This window comes from Brachycentrus maculatus, unplaced genomic scaffold (assembly GCF_059751285.1).
Source record: "Brachycentrus maculatus isolate JH-2025_06_01 unplaced genomic scaffold, ASM5975128v1 h1tg000237l, whole genome shotgun sequence".
NCBI classification, from domain to species: Eukaryota; Metazoa; Arthropoda; class Insecta; order Trichoptera; family Brachycentridae; genus Brachycentrus; species Brachycentrus maculatus.
In genome coordinates this window covers 45,369-68,074 of record NW_028280988.1, presented here as the reverse complement: position 1 = coordinate 68,074, position 22,706 = coordinate 45,369, and the positions used below count along the sequence as shown (strand labels likewise).

Below are 22,706 nucleotides of genomic sequence, written 5' to 3'. Positions count from 1 at the left end.
ATATATATATATATATATATATATATATATATATATATATATATGATAATTCGTTTATCTGCTCCCAAAGGTACATAAGGAACTGCATTAGATCATTGCACCGTTAAGTATAGTATTAACATTTGAAAGGCAAGGCGGTGTTTACATTATTACAGCAACAAGGGAAATGTATTGAATTAATTCCATTTATCCAGTAAAACAACAATTCCCGAATATATAAAAATAAAAATATTAATCAAAAATTAAACCGCTTACATAATCAATACGTAATCAGTTTTCTTAGAACGTTGCATACTCCAGATTTTTACATGTAAGTACCTTACTGTAGTAAATGTTTATAAATGCGTCACAGGTAAGTTGAAATTTTTCATTTTAATTTACGAGTCGATAAAAGCAGAAAATCTAGACAGTTGAATCGCTGCCAAATCTCGTTCTTCTAAGAAATTCCGATCTTTCCACTTAACGAGGTGTTGCAAGTGAACATAACAGATATCGAAGTATGTATTTATATTATCTTTAAAAAAAGGAATAATTCTCCTTCCTGCCAAATCTATTATTTTATGTAATACCCTTTTTTATCTCTGAATGTTTTTTAATAGTTTTATAACATAAATGTGGAATTGTTTAATTGGCTTTTTTTTAACGTAACTATTTTTTGTTAATGGAATGTAATGTCTATTATTGTTAATGTAATTATAGTTTATCAATTTTTTTTTATATGTAGGCTGTACAATTCCCGAATAAATAATAAAAATAAATAAATAAAATAACACATAAAGCCTCTACTTTGGGAGGCTTGTCTGCAGGTAGTATAGTAAGAATAGGGAAGCTAAATGTAAAAAATGCATCACAAACACCCAGACTAATTGAAAATAAATATTTTCTCAACTGTCGGGAATCGAACCCGCGACGCCAATTTCGCATTCCGGCGTCTACCCAACTACGCCACTGCGCCTGTCTATTTTGCGTTTATCCGCAAAACTTCAGTTAGGCACTTAATTGTGTTATTCTTTTAACCCTTATCACACCCAATGGTGCATAGGGTACTGCATCGTATCGACGCAGTTTTCTTGATCGTTGTCTTGATCTTGTACCAATCCACGGTGATATTAAATAAATATGAAAGTGGAAACCACCTTTATTTATTTTGATATTAATATATAATATAATGAATCCAGTCTATTCCCAAAAAGTGTTTTTTTTTCACTCCAATATTTATTTAATATTACCCTTTGACTAATATAATACATGAAGCGTAGAACTTATCACCTTACCTTCATAAAGTTAAAAATCAATTTTACGTCGGATCACTTTGGTGCAGTGTCCTATGCACCATTGGGTGCGAATAAGGGTCAGTAGAAGTGAGGTGATCAGTCTTGAAATTCAGATATATGTATCTAGGAATGGAATATATAATATGAGGAAATATATCATAAGCGTATAAAAAAGCTTAGAGTTAACGTCATCACTTGCAAAGGAAATGGAGAAGGAATAGTAAGCAGAAAAATGACAATAAGAATTCTTCTTATCGGCCTCGTACCTTTAAAAATTTATAGGTCCTTAATTTTGGTTTCATTCTCGTTTTTTTAAATCACTAAATCGCCAAAATAAACACACACACTTATTTGATATTAATAATTAAATGTACACATGCCCTTAGAATTTAGTTCATTGTGGTTATGTGAAATACACTTATTCCCAAGAATAAATTACCTCCAACGATTTCTACTATGGTGGCCATTATTTTGTAAAATTTAAACACACGGTTTTATGGACTACTTGTATATTGGTTTTTCTTTGTTTTTATTTCAAATTTACGTGGAATCCTACATTTATCTGCTGTTCTACGGAAAAGGTACATTGACGTTTAACCGCAAATAATCTGTATGGTAAAATCAACTGCATCTCTGACGTGGTGTATTTTACTTCTTCCTTTCGTAAATATGATAACACTATGAATGAAACAAATAACAAAAAATGTCAAGATTTTTATTGATATCTCAACAAAGATATAGATAAAGAATTTTATTGAGTTGAGAATATGGAGATCTGGGCATCACGACCCGTCGTTGGCTGATTTTAGTTAACACTTCGTACACTGTGTAATAAATTAACCACTTACCCATGATGAAGTACCACATTTATGAAATTTCCGAATTTTTTATGCATGTTTGAATTGAAAAGATCAATTGCATTTTTTTAGTAAAACTTTGTTTGCGAAATCTGTGGTTGAATCGGTAAGTTTTTTTATTAGTAGAAACCTTCATGAAATGTATTTGATTTTGTTTTTTCTTCAATTATTTTAGACGGCTGAAAATATCATTTTCATTTTTATCGTCTAGTATTTTGTTATATCATTTTTTAATCACAATATTTTGAGCAAGTTTCAAAATTCAGCATTTTTATAACAAAAATTTAGCCTGACTCGAAATATTTTGATATACGTCACTCAATTAATCAATGAACGCGGTACATTAAACGTGCGTTTCACCGGAAAATTGCGATTTTTAATGCCACGTTTCGTTTTTACATATAATTTATTATGAAAGTAAGCCATCAAAATAACACTTTTATGATTTATTTATAGTGAGTTCATGCAGAATGATTAATGGTTCGAATTAAGCCAAAAAATTATTACTCTCGTGTATGGGTCATAATATATATAAACATTATAAGTCACGCACACTCCAGTTCCAATTTTGAGGTATTTCGAGAAATGCATATTTCAGTATTTGTCAATTTAATTTCAATCAATTTTACTATTAAATAATCTAAAATTTCTTTTGAAATCTTGGAAAATCAGATTTTTCCACTTCAAATGCCAATCGGAAAAATAATTAGATCTTCCTAATAAAAAAGTTTTATTTTGTTGTATGTTGCTTTTCCTTTTTCCCAAACCACGATTTAAGATTTCAGCTTGAAACGTGTCAGGGAACAATATCGCATTTTTAATGAGATGTTATTTTTACGACACTAATAAGATTATGCTAACATTATGATTTATCACGCTTACAGAGATAAAGTATTTAAATACATACATAATATTACGTAAAACACTGTCTGTTATATTCGACCTTTTACACCATTTGGTTAAATATTGTTTTTTGATTAAAAAAAAATAATTTTGAAGCAATCCAAGGATCATATTTTTTATGTATTATATTTAATTTAATAAAACATGATCAATTTATGTGATAGAAATGGCAATACAAAATATCTAAAAACTTGAAAACTCAACCATAATCTAAACCTGAGCCTTTCAAATACAATTATAATAGTAATATTAACACGTCACTCAATATTTCCAATTAGGGGCTTTCGTAATATAAATTGGTTGTCCTTTATTGAATGGAAAAGGGTCGCCAGGTGGAGGTGGTGAGCCGGGCTCAAATTGACCATGAAACGGGGTGGAAATCCTTCTCCTTCGCACTTGCACCCTCAGACTGATCTCAATTCAGCCGTGAAATCGCCAACAAGGAAGACGAAAGAATGTCTCCGGTATCTGACACGATTTCTAGATATTTCTAATTCTTATTGATTCAATCACAACTTCGTTGAAAGATAAAAAGACGCGAAAATACGGAAGAATTGATGAAGCGCTGTGGAAATTAATATCACGTTCCACCATTTCGACATTTTATTTGACTTAGATGTTTCTTGTTGAAGAAAAAGATATTTAGAAATAAATATAATGGGTTACTCTAAGAAAATTAATATGAAGTTTCACCATTTTCGACATTACATTTGACTTAGATGTTTCATGTTGAAGAAAAAGATATTTCGATATAAAGCTAAAAAGTTACTCTAAGAAAATTAATATAAGGTTTCACCATTTTCGACATTTCATTTGACTTTGATGTTTCATTTTGATGAAAGAGATATTAAGTTATAAAAATGAAGGGTTACTCTAAGTTAAACTCATATTTAAAAAAATAAATTGTCAATAACAGATGTGTTATAAATATTGGTTCGAGTACAAATTTCAAAATAAAGTGTATACCTAAATAAGTATCAAATATTTCGTTTCTTGAAAATACTCTTGCATATCTGCTGTGTTTTATTTTTGTATCGGTAACGAACTAAACTATTTTTTTTCAAATTGTGCCCGACACCTAAATTTACACGTAGGTACCTGTATTATCCAATCTATTATAGACTCTACGGAAGCGTGACAAATAATGCTTTACGGTTTTATTTTAGTATGCAAAACGCGGAGACCAGAATGAGACCATTCCATTATTCTAAAAATAGAAGAGCACATTAAAGTATCATAGCTTGTATTCGAAGAATTCATCTAAATTGTATATATGGTATACAATAAATCATAATTCTGAACAAGCAAACACTTCTCAAGTTTAACATAAATTGTGACGATCGTTAAAAACGTATAATATCCCGAATGGTTTTCACATCAAATATATATCACTACTTTATCTAAAAATAAGGAGCACAGGACTAATCAAATTTATTTTAGTTTGTCTTTTTAATAAATATTTATTTCCCTTTAATTTTTACTATTAAGGGTATACACTCAGAACCCCGCGGGCCTTTTGCATTTGCTTCCAAAGCCCAGGTTTAGTCAACAAGTCACGTGTTTTAGGTTCAGTAAATTATGAAGGAGGTGAAATGTAAACAATCGTGTTCGAAGGCGATCGACAAAAAATGTTTAATACTTGCACCCCTGGAGGCTCCAACCTCACAATCACGTACACGTAGTTCCACGTGACCCGAAACCGTAACTACGTTGCGAAATAAATAAATTATACCTGCTGAAATTATAAATAGTCATTTGTGATTTGAAAAGGGTACAATATGGAAAACTGCCCTTAATTTTCATCATAGAGAAATTAATTGGAGTTCGCAATTATTAAAACGTTTTGTATTCTTTACGCCTTCCTTTGTGTCCGCCTACATGGTGTAATGGTCAGCACGCTCGGCTACCCGGCTACACTCTCGATTCCCAGGGGGGAGGGTCTAATAAAAATACAAGTGATTTTTCACTCTAATATGTATTTATTCAATATTACCCTGTACTGGTACCTGGCGCAGACAGCTGATCACTTTTCCTTCATACGTTAACGATCAATATGACAATGCGGTTATATGACGCAGTGCCCTATGCATCATCGGGTGCGGATTAGGGTTTGAAGAAGAAGATTATTTATTCAATAAATCCTTGATTTACGGCTATATTATTAGTTTTCTTATGTACCTCCCTATATTTGCGTATAATAGAATAACTTAAGAAGCTCTAAATACAAATATAAGTTGTCACATGTTAAAACAAAAACTTACCAGTTCTCTGCAACGATTTTCTGTATTGTTAAAATCCTTACCTGTAAACGAAAAATAAATATGTTTGAAATTAATTAATTCATTCATTCTGAAAATGGATGGATAAATTGAGAGATTTTATTTAAAATCAGTATTTAAAGCACTAAAATTGTGATTTTATTTTTATTAGTTCAAAAATAAATCCATTTGAAATCACTTTATATCTTATATTTACTTATATCACTATACACTTATATTATATACTTTTTATATTGGAGATGATTTTTTACTTAATTATTTTCTTTATTTGCGCAGTAAAGAAATCACTTTATTTTCGTTTATTTTAGTTTGACAGTAAAATCACTCCAAACATTATCTTCGTTCTTTTTCTCAAACCGTAATGACTGACTTTGTCAACGGTTTCGAGCTTTCAGTCCCTTATTATAGTTTCGTGTCGGTTTGAATATGATACCATTGAACTTTATAAAGTCAGCCTACTGGCAGCCATTACTCAGGGGCGAATTCGCCCCCAGTAGTTGATTACCGTGTACTGCTACCCTTAATGAAGGATTGCACCCGCCCACTTCCACTATTCATGGCCTACGAGTGATTGATTTAAGGGTTGACGTTGGCCTTAACCCTTAACCGTTAAATACAAATAATTAATTTGTTTTATTGCTTGGAAGCTAATCTACGCTTCCCATGATAAATAAGGAATGACAACATTTTGGGCGTGTATTTTGTATACCAACATTTATTGTAGTCAATCTTGGTTCATATTTTTAGTAACAAATCGCGTAAGCCCACGAAAAAATAATAATATGAAAATTAAAATATTTTTCAAAACGAATGTTTGTCTGAAAAAAATACAAATCGTATTGTTGGAAGCTTTGAAACTTTAATAATTAGCACGTGAAAAATTAAAACACTTTTTGTACCACAGTTAGTTTTCAATCGTAAAAACATCTTAAACAATATAGTATTTGTCACTTTTATTTCAAGTATAATTAATAATTAATACTTAAAGATAACATGATGTGTGTATTTTTAAACGGTCAAAATATCGACGTTACTCAAAATTTGTTTAAATCTTTCGAAGTAACCGAATTAATAATTTCGATCCATATTAAAAAAAAACTACCCTGCCATAAATTTGTAACGTAATTTGTTGAAAATATTTATAACATTCTCCTCATTATTCACTTTTATTTCCCGTTCACTTTGTGTAATACCACTTTTATCACAAAGTGAACGATGAATGATAAGGAGAGTGTTATATTACCGTACCACAAATTCAACAATGCTTTTAATATACAAAAAATATTTATATTTTTTGTCAGAAATTCTTATTATAAATAATCAATAACTCTGCATCCTAGTCTTTGTAATGTGAACGTTTTTTTTAATAATGAAATCATCCGAATAAATACGAACATAAATACGAACATAAATACGTAAAAAAGGAACTGCACTGTTAATAAATCATAGAATAACTCAGTCACGATTGCACGAGGTAAAATAAAATAGACTGTACTCTCTCTATTCGCCCGTAAATGTCAACACTACACACCAATATCTGAATCGTAAATTGCAAACTTTGAACGCGTTCAACTTTATTTTTACAAGGTCGTTTAAAATAATCAGGGAAGATTGGCAACATATGTATTTCTTTAAACGATAATTATTATTTTTATAAAACAAAAAATTCTACGATCTCCCAAAGCGAAGCAACCCTATTATTTTTAATTGCAAATTTAATACGTACTATTTACTATGTTAAAATGATAATTTTATAACCTAGCAGGGTACTGTACTAAACTATGTTCTTAAAAAAAATGTTTACAGTTTAATAAGCGTTTAATAATATTTTCAGCCAAATTTAACCATGTTTTACTGTTATCTCCTAGAACGTTTTGTAATCGTGCGGATAAAACTACTGCTGCGCAGATGTTTTGGATTTTTTTAAATACATTATACCATCAAAGTGAATAGCTGGTTGAAAGCTGGCCTATGTACTTACAAAGTTAGGTATTTACGTTTCTTAAATAAGTTTACAAAACAAATAATGAAAATAGATATGTCGCTCACTTCTTTCAAGAACGTCATAAATCGAAAATCGTCAATTTTTAGTTGTGCATGTTATCGGAATGCCCAGAAAATGTACTATATCCTATCCAAAGAGGCATATTTTAAACTTAATATTTACCCGCTACCGGGCAAAAAGTGTTGTTTTTGCATTTTGAAGAAAATGTATTGTTTAATTATTTTTTTTTAAACTAAATATTTTTAAAATGGAGAAAAAACCTTCAGGTTTTACCTAAAAATATTTGTTGTACAGTAAAAAGTTCACAAAGTGGCTTGATATTTATTTTTAAAACATTGTGTTATATTTTTAAACTTTAAAAACGTTCTCCTGAAAAATCATTTTTTTTTTATTTATGACGTTCTGAAAGGAGTGAGCGATGTGGTCGTTCGCATTTAGAGTATACATGCGCTGATCGAATGCCCTTGAACGGAATTGTATTATAAATAAATAAAGTCACACGATATTTCAAAGCTTAGTCACTCAGAAGATTCATTGCGAAATTCCTCGATGTAGACTTGTATTATACTCAAGTAAATCATTTTCCATGCGGACGTTTCGCACGTAGATTTTTTTTAATTGCAAATTATTTGATGGGCTCTGGCGGTAACAGAAAACGTTTTTTTATACGTATTTAATATTGCGCATATAAATAACGTGGAATTGAAAACAAATAAAGAAAGGGAACCCAGAGATTATCATAGTTCATTCGCAGAATAATGTGTTTGTCATTCTAAAAGCCCTAATATCCATATTTTTCAAAATCAACTTCAATGTTTTAAATCCATGAAAAGTCCAAAAATAATTAAGGACGAATAAAAAATGTTGATAGTGTTTTTTTACGTTGAATTTACATTTGTCCGATTTTACTTTGATTTCATACTGTTTTTTTTCTAACTTATCTCAAAATCTCATTTGAATAAATTAATTTTTGTCTTTATTATTAGAATTCTAAATTCCATTGAATGACTTCGTAAATTTGTGTGTCACCCTCAATAATGATAAGTCTTTTCGTATAGTAGTCATGTGATTTATGTGTTTATTATAACATAATATATTTTTATTCTAAAAAACAGCTAAAATTTATCCTTTTACGTATTTAGGGTGATATATAATACGTCTTACAGCTTCTTATATAAAAGTTGAATTTTTGTCATTGATAAATTTATGACTTGTATCCATATTTTGATATAACAATCATAAATTGCAAACTTATTTGTAGTTCGCCTTGATTGTAGAACCATCCCTTAAACACTGCAGTTTTTTTTGCAATAACTTCTCAATTACGTTAAAGAACATGAATTACCAAACTCAACTAATTCCAATACCATTTTCTTATTTCCTGACCTCTCTCCTCTTATCCAAGAAAACAGTAACTACTTTTATCAAGTCTTTAATTTAATGTGGAATAAATATATTCAAAATGAATTGAATTAGATACAAAGAAGTACTAAGTTGCAACATTTTACTATATTTGTAATTTGTAATTTGTAACTCTTATCTCTGTTGATTTATCATTCGAAAAAAATATCTCGTTGCATTATTACAGTATTATTTTATTTATAAATTTATTATTATTATCATGTATTATATGCTTAATGTAGAGGGTAGGTTCCAAAGGAAAAATAACGCATAAAAAAAAATGAACGTATCCTCATTCCTTATTAATCGTTTTAGGATTTGTTAATATGGAAATTGTTTACCTACATTTCCACTTTTCATATTAGTTCCAGATGATATTGAACAAATATAAGGGTGAATATCATAAGTATTTATTTTGACTCCCGGGAATCAAACCGACCTCCAGCACGGTAGCCAAATGCACTTACCACTACGCTACTGAGGTGGACTTTTATTTATTGATGCACAAATGTTCATCTAAAAAAAATCAACAACATTTACTTACTCACTATACAGACTAACAGCTAGTTTGAAAATGCCAAAGTAGTTAGACATAAAAGTCCTGGAGTATGATTAAAATTATCTACACTGCATAGTTAACACATTACGTAGACTCTAAGCTTACGATATTCAATATAAAACTGTTAAAAAACATGTATTTATTATATTATGTTGTACGAGTATAATGAGACAACAAGTACGTAGTTTTTTCACTTTTGTTTTATTTGACCAGCGATCGGTTTTCGTCGTTACTGACATACCTGGAAAAAACTGCACAATTTTTGTTTCATTATATCAAATGCAGTTCCACCAATAAATCTCATTACAAAACTTAAATACTTTATTGTCCTGACTAGGATTTAGAATGCACGATAAATGAAAACTGAAGGTACAAATAATTTAATATTTGCTTCAGCCACTTCTGAAAGTGTGACGCTCGTTTTCAATAAGCTTGTGTGCAGGAGTACATGTATATATTCCAGAATTGGCGTCCATTAAACCCGGAGAAACCCAATAATTGGACCACTTTATCAGTCTAGTATCATTGCGGGAAAACCCTATATTTAAGCAATAACAGAACTTGCGGTAGATAACTGTAGTAAACATTAATTTGTACCCTTGTACGGTTAATTTTTATACGAGTTTCGGCAGACCAATTGAAGGCAATTGGTGAATTGCGGGGTAGGGTACATTATGTGTGTCTAATCATAAATTAAAATTGGGAATTTCGCACAGCGCCTCTTGAATTGTATTTTGAACATTGAATAATGTGAACTGAAATAGATTCCACAGTATGGCGTCATCCGTCAGTTCAGAGCACTCGTAATATGCCGTCCCGATCTCGCTCGGTATAAATTCATTTCATAGTCCACTTGAAATTCGCAAGGAAAATAATCTGTGTATTTACTGGTTTGTAATTTTTTTAAAGCAGTAATTAATATTACGTGCGATGCTATTATTTTTAACAGATTTTCAACAGATGGCGCTTCCATTGCAGTCCAAATAAATGTTTATTAATAAAAGCATATTTTGTTGCAATATTATGTCTATCGGTGAATAACCTTAGATAATTTGATATTTTGAAAAAAATATGTAATGATAATGGAAAGTATGGATACAATGATAAATTTAAATATAATGAAAGTCTCAAAGTTGGTTCGGGTTTATAAGATTTATCTTATAGATACCGAAATAATGACATAAACGTATTTTTCTTTCACAAGCGTGAATGAGAGAGTAGAGCGAGGACGGCAATAGCTATATGGCACGCCCAAATTAATTAGGATCTAAAATCTAGTCATGTCAAAAGTCCATGTGACTGGAAGGCATGTATGCAAGTTGAGAATGCTAGGAGAATCAAACCCCTCTTCTAAGATGTGTATAACATACTATTAAACATTTGAATAAACGGTTAATAAATATATTCTGCATCGCAGATTTTCTCGGCAAATTTAATGGCATCCAATTAACTTGATCATAATACATTTCGCATATTTCATAAATTAATGGAGTTCGCGAATATCATGTCGGATCATTTCAACTTAAATTACTTTTGTTTTGTCTGGCAACATTAACGCGGCTTTCAAAACTAATTTTACTTTTCATCCCTTACGTGAGTGTTGCCAGGCCGACGGGTCTCCTTTGTACTGGCACACTATGTTATCACTTTTAATTTGCGCTCTTTGTACCGCAGGGAGCAAAAATATAGAGATCACTATGAATAATAATTTTCGAAATTACATACATAAATTCAGCATACATAAGTTTGTAATTTGTTTCATAGCTTCATTAAATTGATCTTATTTTATTGTAATTAATTTCCACCATTTTGACATTTGCTGTTTTTTTTAAACAACATAAATTTAACTTATAAATCGATTTGGGAAAACGCTATTGTAGACTGTGCGTGATATTTATAAACTTTCATTAGTTTTATTATATAAAAATCTAAGCGTACGTTTTATATTGGTATTTATTTTACACAATTCCGATGAAATAAAATCATTCTTAATGTATTTATTTTTGAGACAAATGTTTTGCCTCGGGAGGGCATTATTTAATATATCACAGTTTCTTAATGCTATCGCAGAGCAAAATAAATGATTTTTGCTAATAAAAATAATCATAATGAAGGTAAGTTGGTTTTTCTTTGATTGAATTACAGAGCTAATGGATACTTTTTAAACACCTTTTTTAAAAACTTTTATCTCGATAGTCAAACATTTTTACTTATGCAATATAAAAATAAAAATTAATATAATAAAATGTTCCTAATTTTATAACTACACACTGTTGCCACTACAAAGATAGTAAAGTCAGCCCGTTGTTTAGTAACACTGTTTTTAATAACATTTTTAAAAATGAATATTCTTATTAAAACGTACCATTATTTTAATTTCACGAGTGAAAAACCCAACGTTTTAGGAATGGTTATCCCTTAAGGAATGTGTTTTAAATACATTTTTTTTTAACACCCCTTTTTTTAGTTTAGCACCTCTTTTTAAACATTGTCTTAAACTTAAAACGCTTTTATATATATATATATATATATATATATATATATATATATATATATATATATATATATATATATATATATATATATATATATATATATATATATATATATATATATACATATATATATATATATATATATCCTAATATTTTTTTTTAAATACTCTCATCAATGTTACATTATATATCATCAATATTTTGATAAATAATAATAATATGTAATTTAAATTTGAAATTTCTATACCGCATTTTCGTAAAATACTACCTCAAAAGCGCTATGTTGTGTACAAAATATTAAAAAAAGTAAATGTATCCCCCGATGAATTGTTAATCAATAATTCTAGATTATTGCAAAAAAAACAGCATATAAATCTAAAGGGTATTATTTTTTACTTAACAAAAATTTCGCCAGATATCGATAAAAAAAACTTGGTCACTTGAGTATTGTAAACGTATTTACAATTAATTACTATTAAATCATATTAAATCATATTATCAATGAGTCGGGTATGTATGAGGAGATGCATGAACGTGGAAGAGGCGAAGAATGTTTGCAAAGACAGAGTGGGTGGCGTTCTATTCTCTCTGTCTACCCCTACGGGGAAGCGGCGTGATATTTAGTTACTATTAAATCAACTTTTCTATGTTTTAAAGTACAGGCAGAATAGTGAACGTTTCAAAAGTATATCAGTTAAGGCAGACAGTTGATTTTTCATTAAATTTCCTAATCTCTGTGAGGCGTATTTTATATTGAATAAAGTGAAAAAAAGAGCTATTTTTATAAACAAATTCATCCGATAATGCAATCGTTTTTAAGTATATGGGCTCAGATGTAGGCACTATAATCACGTTATCGACACAGAAAATTTATAAAATGTGGTTCTAAATGCTTTGTAATGAAATATAAGATATTGATAGTATGCACAGTTGCAACTTCATAAAATGATGACATATTCATTGAACCCATAAATACGAGTAAATAGTCCTTTTTTCTTCGTGTTTCCTTTTTTGGTAGACCCCGACATGAATTGAATATTGTACAGAATGATATCGTTTATTTTCTGAGAATCTTTAGTGCGTGGTTTACGATATTGTAATTCGACTGGTCATACTAACGTGTCGATTAAACAATCATTGTTAACTTTGTCATCTGATGATTCAAGCTTTTGAATATTGTGGAACTTAATTATTCTAATGAGATGTCTGGAATTCAACGATGCACTGACGAATCATAACGCCCCGTCAATGTATTAGGATTGGAACTGTAAGTCTCGCCATATTTAAGGGAACAGTCTATCTTTTAGTTTTCAAAAAAGCATGTACTAGACAAAATCGAACAATATATTAGACAAAATCAAATATTAATCGTTTTTAAACGTGAATAGTATATATGTATTTCATTTTAAAATAAAATATAACTTGTTATTACTAATTATTTTATAACGTCAACCAGTTTCGAAGCAACCAGATTTTTTTCTCAAGACTAGTATATGTGTGTATCAATTTGAAAATATTGGTGAAATAATACCACGTTTTTAATTTAAAGAAAAATATTTTTGATTTTTTATATCACTAGTTTTTACTGCTTAGTTCCAGTTAATTAGGTTAGAAAATAAGAATTTCAATGATTTTTTCAAAATCGTTAGTTCACATTTTTATTCTCTATGATTTTTAAATTTATTTAAAAAAAAAGATATTTAATTTCCCAATAACGAATAACATTATTTTATTACTGGCCTCTTATGTCTGATATAATTCAAGACAAATGAGTCACAATGGGAGAGTCTGATGATGTGTTTTAAAAAGCTCGAATGTAGGTAGATGTATTTTCCGATTAATTATGTACATTTTGAAAGCTCATATTCATACTGTGAATATGGGTAACGAAAGAAATAAACGTTACGCAATCGGAAGAGAAATCTTAAAAAAACATTTCGATTATTAATTATGAGATCATGGACGCAGTTGAATAATCGCTCATGTCAAAAAAAGTATTAGACACGATGACAGCAAACATATTATTTTAATCCTTCAAGTTTAATTTAAATTTAAAAATAAAAGCATTTCATTCTCTTCATATTATATATATATATATATATATATATATATATATATATATATATATATATATATATATATATATATATATATATATATAACGTGGTAATATTTTCCTTTTGAAAATTAAGTGTAAATAATATGTAAAGTGGGTGTATAATAATAAAATAAACAATGTGTTGCTTTGTAATTAAAGTTATAATAAAAGTTTATTCTTATTTTATCTTTTTATAATAATTTTTATATCTATCTATCTATCTATCTATCTGATTCTGACAGTTAATAATATTATCGGAAGTCTTTTGTTTTCTTCTGAGTGACGCATGCGACATCTGTTGGTAGAACTGTTTTATGTAGGTACTATTTGTAGGTACTTAATAAAATGTATGGGTAGGTACCTAGTTATTTTATTACATATATATATATATATTGGAAATCTATTTTTTAATGTGAAGAGACGTTTACTTTATTAACAAATAACTAACTTGGATCTTATTAGGTAGGTAATGTGGGCACAGAAAATTAATCGTATTGTTCTTTAACTGGCGTTTTTTATTTTGGTTATTTTATACAACCTTTTTATTTAATGTTAAAGTGCCTAATGAATTTACGTTACATCCTTTTTTATTATAACATATTTATTACGAATTACAAAATGTAGTCTTGTATACCCAAAGATAATAAACAAAGTTTTCTTTTATTTTCAGATTAAAAACGAAGAAGATAAACCGCGGATGAGAAGTTATTTTTATAATCATTAACAGGAGACTAGAAACAGAAAGGTATGCCAAAAATATTTTTGTTTTCGGTGTTTTGGATTATTTTAACAACAACAAAAAATGTACAGTAAATGAAGGTGTTGTGTAATGTGCTCGTAACTTAGTATTTGTTGTATTATAGTTTGTTGATTAATAAATTGCTCTTGTAGATATATTAACTTAGGGTTATTCATTATCACTGCATTAATACACTTAACACTTTTTACCACGTTTTTTCAAATATTTAGCTTTCTATATTTCCACAATTCTTTTATTACTTTTCTTCTCTTGTCGTCGGAGCTATGCAATATAATTTTCCTGCACTCAAAGTTAGTTTATTCAAATTCACAGGCTCTTTGAACGATTTAATTATTTTATTATTAAATTATTCGAATATTTTCTTTAATTTTCATATGTTTTTTGAAAATTGACCAGGTAAAAGCTTTTTTTTAAATTAAACGTCTATTCCAATGTTTTCTTTAAAATTGTTTACATCCAACACCCGTTCCGCAGTACTATGATAAGTATTTTCTCCGTTTTGAAATGTCAGAAAAATTGTTTACGATCTGAAAATTATTTTTAATATTGTTAACGATAATCTTTCTATACCCGAACTTTAGAATTTGAAATCGCTTTGACAGTAAAATTTGAAAGGAACTCAATATTATTGATTGACAGGGTGACGGAGGTTTATTTCGGAATACGGTATTACAAAAAGTTTGCCCAACTTAATTTCGATAATTTCGACACAATTCAATGAAATTGAAATAAAGGTATAATTGATTTCTGTCTAGGTCTAGAAATATAATATTTGAAAGATTAAATGAATAGTTGTATTTAAATTAATTAATGTTATATCCCTATTTTAAACCATATCACTTGTCCAGTATTACTGCGTTGAGATGAATATTACCTTTTTAAAATACCTTATTTGCAAAATGATATTTTTTACTGCAACAAAACAATATATTTATGTATTAATTGTTAAATCAAACACATATTTTTTTAATCTACTAAGTTGTATTTTATTGTTAAAAAACACATAAAAATACAACTAAGTAGACTCAAATAATCTGTGTTTGATTTAATAAGTAATACGTAAATTAAATTTGAATTCTACCTATTAAACGTATGAAATATAAAAAATATATTTATCGTCATTTATTTATTAAACAATAAATAAATGACAAAATATATTTTATATATTTTCTAATGTTTCAAATTTTATCGAATGAAAATAAAACTTAATAACTTAAAATAAAACTATTTTCAATGTGATAGCGTCTGCATTTGAAATCAAACAGTGCTACAAAATGTTACCAAAACTGACAAGTAACAATGCTGAAGCAAAAGTAACAATGTTATCAACGTTGAAATGCACGTCATAGCTCTCTAAGATCCTCGCAAATGGAACTTGTATGTAACCAGAGGATAGAAATGCAACGAAACAGAATGTGGAATTAGTCTGAGAGAAGCTTAAGACAACGCCAAGGAACATTCTCACGAACGTAAGCAACGGATTTGAAAAAGATTTGCATATCTGTTAAATGTTAATGAGGCGTGATATCGTATGCGCAACAAAACGAAAAACGAAACATTTGCATCCTTGCATAAAAGAAGGCATAATAAATGCAGATCGAAATCGGTTTAATTACGACAAAATTACTCATATAGAAATAGAGTAATAATTAAATTATTAAAAAAAGTATTTTACCGAAATATGCGATTTAAAAAACAACAAAAAAATATGAAACAGATAAAAATAAATGGGTACTATTTTTTTCCTAAAATATTCATTTATTCCGTTTTCCGTTTTATTTAACCTACGAAACATAAAAAAAAATAGTGAAATGATTTTTAAACTCGTTTTTATTCGAGAAAATAAAACAATACGTTTGCTGATTAATTGCTTTATATACTCAAGAGTCTTATAAATTGATATTGCAACACGAGCTATCCATATAAATATTACAATAAATGGTTTTGTGTATTTTCACATAATTTTAAGTGAATTTCCAAATATTAAAAAAAAATTCAAATGTAGTATGAGTGTATTTTCTGATTCGAAACACGTTTTTTGTTAAAAATTTTACTCAAAAAATAAATCAATTCAATAATTTGCATGCATAAAAAATGTGTTGAAGTTTTCTTAAATTTGCAACGTGAAGAAAAAACACAAAAAAATCCTTTTTTATTTTATTTATTTATATTTTGTATTGAAATATATCAAAATAAATTGGTCTATTATATTTGTCCGTAATATTAATTGAATAAAGTCACATACATTGTAATAAAATAAGGGCTATTGATAACACCTATATACGCTACTTTAGGTTCCTAACAAAGTCTTTTATGTATGTACATTTATGTAAGTTTTTTCTAGGTTTATGAATATCAACAATATGTTACTTTGAAAGATATATGTATGTACAAATATATTTTCATTTCGGACAGAAATAAGGCTTAAATTATCCACATTGTTTTAAAAGCCTGTAGTTACAATTCGAAAATAAGAGCTTTTAGTAACCCCTAACTACATATACCAGAACACCCGTCCGGAAGGGTTGGTCCTCCACCAAAACCTATCTGTGTAAGTACCTACAAAAAGTACCTACTCACTTAAATTGTCTACTCTTATATGAATTGGTTATCCTGAATGAAAACAAACAAAGCCGAATGTAAAAGCCAATTTTGTTTCGAGTTTGCAAGAAGGCACATTTTTTCTGCGTTACTCGTACGTCCAAATAAACCTTTTTTTCGTTTATACATTTACTCCGTGCATAATGCTACCTCATCCAAACCATGTATTTTTTTTATTGTTATATACATTACCTACAATACTATTATCGACCTCGGCACAAGTTTACTTGTCTGTCTTTTTTGGCATTGACTACCATTAAACAGCTCACCAGTTCGTTACCTAGCTAGGTAACTACTAAGTCATGTACGCTGATTTGAGATTTATTATTATATTTATAGTAATTATTTTTTTTTAAATCCGGTACCTGAAGGCAATCACAGAAAAAATAAAAACAAATATATTCAAGTATTTTTTTTCTTCTTCATTTAAATTAAATAATGCATTTGCTTTTACTGCTATTGTAATTGCTGACCCCCTTATAATCTAATGGTGCATAGGGCACTGCATTAAATTGGTGCAATTTCAAATCAATAATTTATTATGTATCTACTAATAAAAAAAAAGACTAGATGATCAATCTTGCACTACAAGTGTCACTCCAGGGTTATATAAAATAGATAATATAATTAAATACATATAAGAGTGATAAAACACTCACATTTATATTTGTTTTCACCCCCCCATTGTTTATTGGGATATTTTTATATCTTATGACATGCCATAAACTGGTTAAATTTTCACTTTATACGATGTAACATTCACTATTCTACCCATGATTGACAATCACTCTATTTAATTTTTTGAAACTTAAACACATATTGTAAATCCCACGTCGCGTCATGTTTATGTTCGTAACGGCATCTATGATTGCTTCGAGAAAGATTTTATTTAGTTGACACCCTTTCGTTTCAATGAATGCAAGAAAAGGGTTTTTTTTACATATTGGGAGATGCCTGAAAACATGATTTTAAATTTTTATGTCGCTTATAATTTGACCAGTTATTTTATTCACAACATTTTGAATGTATCCAAATCCTTGCTCACAAATCTGTGTTTCTCCACAAGGATTTGAACTTAGCCAAAATGTTTTGTAGAAGATTATTCGCCGCCGGTAAATAATTCACCGACCTCAAAATTTTCTCACACCCACCCCTGAAGCGCATGTCATAAGTTCACCATATCTCTTCCGGGAATCATAAAGAAGCACATGTGTCTTGTAATGATATCATTAAAAAATTTAATCATCCATCATTTTCCAGAAGCATCCCTATCTTACTATGAAATAAATATTATCAGATACGTCATCAATATAAACGGATATAAAATAAACGAATCACGAAATATGACGGTATTTAAAACGAATATGATAAGTCGATGGGAAATCAATAAACTCATTCACATAACGTAATTCTTATCAACCTGTTTATATCCAATAGCATCTCATCATGATGAGTCACAAATTAAAAAAGTAATGGTAAAATTCAATCGACAAAATTCACAGTTCAAAATACGTTTAATCCCTTATTATTATTTTAATAATAGTGTAAGCACGCTTTTAATTATCCACCCTTTTTCGATTCCTAGCCAATATGCTTCAAGTTGACCATTCGAGTCTTTAGAGAGTATTTTGTCTTAATTGTGACTAAGATTAATGAAAAGTTAGTGTTTAAAAAATACTTTATTTATCTACCAAGATAATAAATAGCGCATAGTGTATATTGTACAATAAAATGGTTAGGTTGGGTTTTAATCCGGAGCTTTATGGTACATTGCATGGATCTCAACTGTGTCCCTCGAATTAACTAAAAAAGTAAAAACTATTTTATTGTAGTCCGGTTTGAAGGTGTTAACAATCGTGCAGATTTTATCTTCTATTTCACGAAGTTAAACCCTACTAAGTGGCGTCATAAAGTTACCATGATGAGTAACGCCCTTCATTCTAACACCTGTGGTAATAAATCACGGACTTTTTAAATCAATATTCTGATATCGAAAGCTCCAGTTTGTTATTATTCCATTAAACTATCATTCCATTCACATTGAAATTACCCATATACAATATGTTAAATATGTGTGTAGTTAAACCAACTGTCCTATACTACGGATCCAAATTGTAGATTTTAAAGGCAATAAATACCACCACAATGCAATGGACTACATTTCAATATTTTTAATTGACCGTATTTTTTTTTAACTGCAAATGAATTTTAAGAAGTGGATATCTTGGGCAGGCAGGAACTTGATTCCTTGAAAAGTATGGATTCGAAAATAAATATACATTTTTTAATAATGTTCGCATTAAAAAATTAAGAGAATTGTAGTCCATTGATACCAAGAAATAAATGATTGTTTTGAAAATTGTACTTCATACAGAAATGTAGGAATTAAAATACAAAATTTAATTTGCTAACCGAATGAGTCAATTCAAGTCTAACTTAAAACTACTGTACATTAAAAATATTCACGAAGAGGGTAAAAAAAAATCTGTTTATTTCGGTTGCTGAAAATTTTTACTCATCGTAACAAGCTTTTTTGCCTCCACACCCCTCAAATTAAGCATATCCCAATTTACTTAGCATGAAGCTGAAATTGCCTCGTACTAGGATGAATGTCCGTTCTTGCATACCTACATACATTTCTATACTGATAGAATGGATCTAGATAATGACGCTGACGAATACATGACTACCCGCCCGACTTAATACTTGCAAGTCATCTAACTAACGCAAATAATACAAAATCGATCGACGTGGATTATTTATTTTTACAAAAAACATTGCTTGTTACAAAAACAATATTGATCAAGGAAACAAAGTGAACGTGACTTTTAAAAAATTCAAGTACAATTCAATGTAAATAACAACAATATTATAAAAGCTATCAGCGAGAAATCTCCCATTGTAAACTTTTTGCGGTTGAAAACTCCAGTACCTTATAATCTGTCCTTGACGATGAAATTGCGTAAATGCTCTTATCTTATCACTTACCTTAGGGATTCTTTTGAATGTGGTTTTAAGCCAATATTTTTTAACACATTTTAATATTATAATATAATGTTTGTTTTGTATTGTCACTAACACTAGCTACCGATAAGACGACTAACACCACCTGATTACAGATATCCCAATAAATGTTTGTTCCCATATTTTACAAACATATTAACTTAAAAAAATAAAAAAAAGTACGTGAATACCAATATTTTAAATTTCCTCATTAAATATTGCCCCACTCCGCTCACATTCTAAAATAAAAATATGAATCTAAATTTATTTTAAAATAAAATCTAAACACAAAAAGTTAATATCTTGCTAAATTCACCCCCTTTCATTTTTGACTCCCGTCAATCGAACTTTCAAAAATTGATAAAACACAAGTAAATATTTTTACGTAAATGGCATTTTCAGTTTTTGATATAGGCATCGTTGTAAAAAAAACCATCATAAAAAAATCCTCTTAAGAAATTCAATAAGATATACATATGTGCAAATTTCCTTCTTACCCATGTTTATTTTATATCTACGTGCTACGTGTTTTTCTTTGAATACTATTTTTGGCGGTTTTTTTCTTCATAGGTATCAAATGATTTTTTCCGTCGAAAAAAAATACATTTTCTCCGACACAATTTTGGCGGTAGACCTACTTCCGAAACGTTGGAATTCCAATATGTGCATACGTCACGGGGAATTGTCTCTGACGTCACAATACAAAACGAATCTCTCGCAGATCCATGAGAAGATCCAATTTGTGAAACTTTTTCTGCGAAAAATGTGTGAGGATATGAATGTGCAAAACGAGACGAAAATTCGCCTATAAGCATGAAATATGTACTTCATAGGTATTAAAACTGCGGATTTTCCCTTAATATTTTCATTTCCATCTATTTTTTTCCTCGTCTAAATGCATTTTACATTATATACAGCGCTGAAAATATTTTTCCTTATTTTTTTTAAACTCAACGATCATCAGTTAAGTATATTTTTAAAGTAATATTTGTGACAGAACTAAAAAGAAAGTCCTGCGAGTAACTGCTCTAAAACGTGCCTTCATAAAATATTTTGCCTTATAAAAATTTAACCTATCAATTATTATTTTTTCGTACTATTTCCATTAGTTCTAGAATGTTTTTAGAGTAAATATAATTCAGTGTTGAAAAATACGTATATTGTTTTAATTATACAATAGTATGTACAATAAATAACTTTTGTTGACTCAATCAAGAATCCAACGGAAATTCATGAGTAAAAGCCAGGCCAACTAATTGCACTTTGTACTTTGAAGCAAATATTTAATTTAATGTGGTAAATTTATAAAAAGACTTTTGATTTATTTACTCACAAGTTATTTTTAATCAATAATATTTACTTTTATTGTGGATTGTAGAAAATCACTATTTTTATTTCCTTTTTACGTGACTCAAACAGTTATTCTTATCGACTTATTTTTGAGTATATGTCATTTGGGGTTTTCACGGATAATATCATTCCTCATGAATAAATTCAAAATACTTAACTATTTTCAGAACTTTTTTTTAATGTTTATTGTCGGCGTTGATAATATAAGGTGAAGTAAGGAATAAAATTTAAAAAAAAAAATTATGTATGTAAATTGTATGTATATATATATATATATAATATATATATATATATATATATATATATATATATATATATATATATATATATATATATATATATATATATATATATATATATATATATATATATATATATATATATATATATATATATATATATATATATTATATATATATATATATATTTATATATATATATATATATATATATATATATATATATATATATATATATATATATATATATATATATATATATATATATATATATGTATATATATATATATATATATATATATATATATATATATACATATATATATATATATATATATATATATATATATATATATATATATATATATATTTATATATATATATATATATTTATATATATATATATATATATATATATATATATATATATATATATATATATATATATAATATATATATATACAGTATCTACTCAATGAATTAGGGCCACGCAGAATTTCGCGCAATTTCTCAATTCAAACAGGAATAACTCAGAGAAAACCTTGAATAAAACAACATTGAATTTTATTTACACATGAACACTTTATTACGCTTAAATTATGCATATATTTTCATATAAATATAGTTAGTATTTAGTATTTCCATCTTTGGCAGAAATAACTGCCTCAATTCTTTTTGGCATACTTAAAATGCACTGTTTTATCATGTTTTTTATTTCTTCGTCTTCTGATCAAATTTTTTGAATATTTTTTTTTAGACAGTCTACTGTCGGATTTGGAAATGAGTATACCTTATTTTTTAACATGCTCCATACGTTTTCTATAGGATTAAGGTCCGGAGAATTTCCAGGCCAGGGGAGCAAAGGCAGATTTTTGTTAGACA

At 28.4% G+C, this 22,706-nt stretch overlaps 3 protein-coding genes across 10 annotated transcripts in view; 2 read left to right on the top strand and 1 right to left on the bottom strand.

The window, feature by feature from the left end:
* LOC148306568 (uncharacterized) overlaps positions 1–22,706 on the top strand; it is a 100,120-nt gene that overhangs the window by 38,674 nt on the left and 38,740 nt on the right. The window lies entirely within an intron of this gene.
* Positions 1–22,706, bottom strand: part of LOC148306569 (uncharacterized) — a 198,861-nt gene that overhangs the window by 137,594 nt on the left and 38,561 nt on the right. The window lies entirely within an intron of this gene.
* The window catches only part of LOC148306570 (uncharacterized), a 93,080-nt gene that overhangs the window by 38,206 nt on the left and 32,168 nt on the right, over positions 1–22,706 (top strand). For 2 of the 3 annotated variants that reach the window (XM_088264729.1, XM_088264727.1), the window contains exon 2: positions 14,542–14,616. The exons of the other annotated variant lie outside the window; for it this stretch is intronic. The gene's annotated coding sequence lies outside the window, so the exon portion shown is untranslated. The remainder of the gene's footprint in view (positions 1–14,541; positions 14,617–22,706) is intronic. 3 annotated transcript variants of the gene reach the window in all.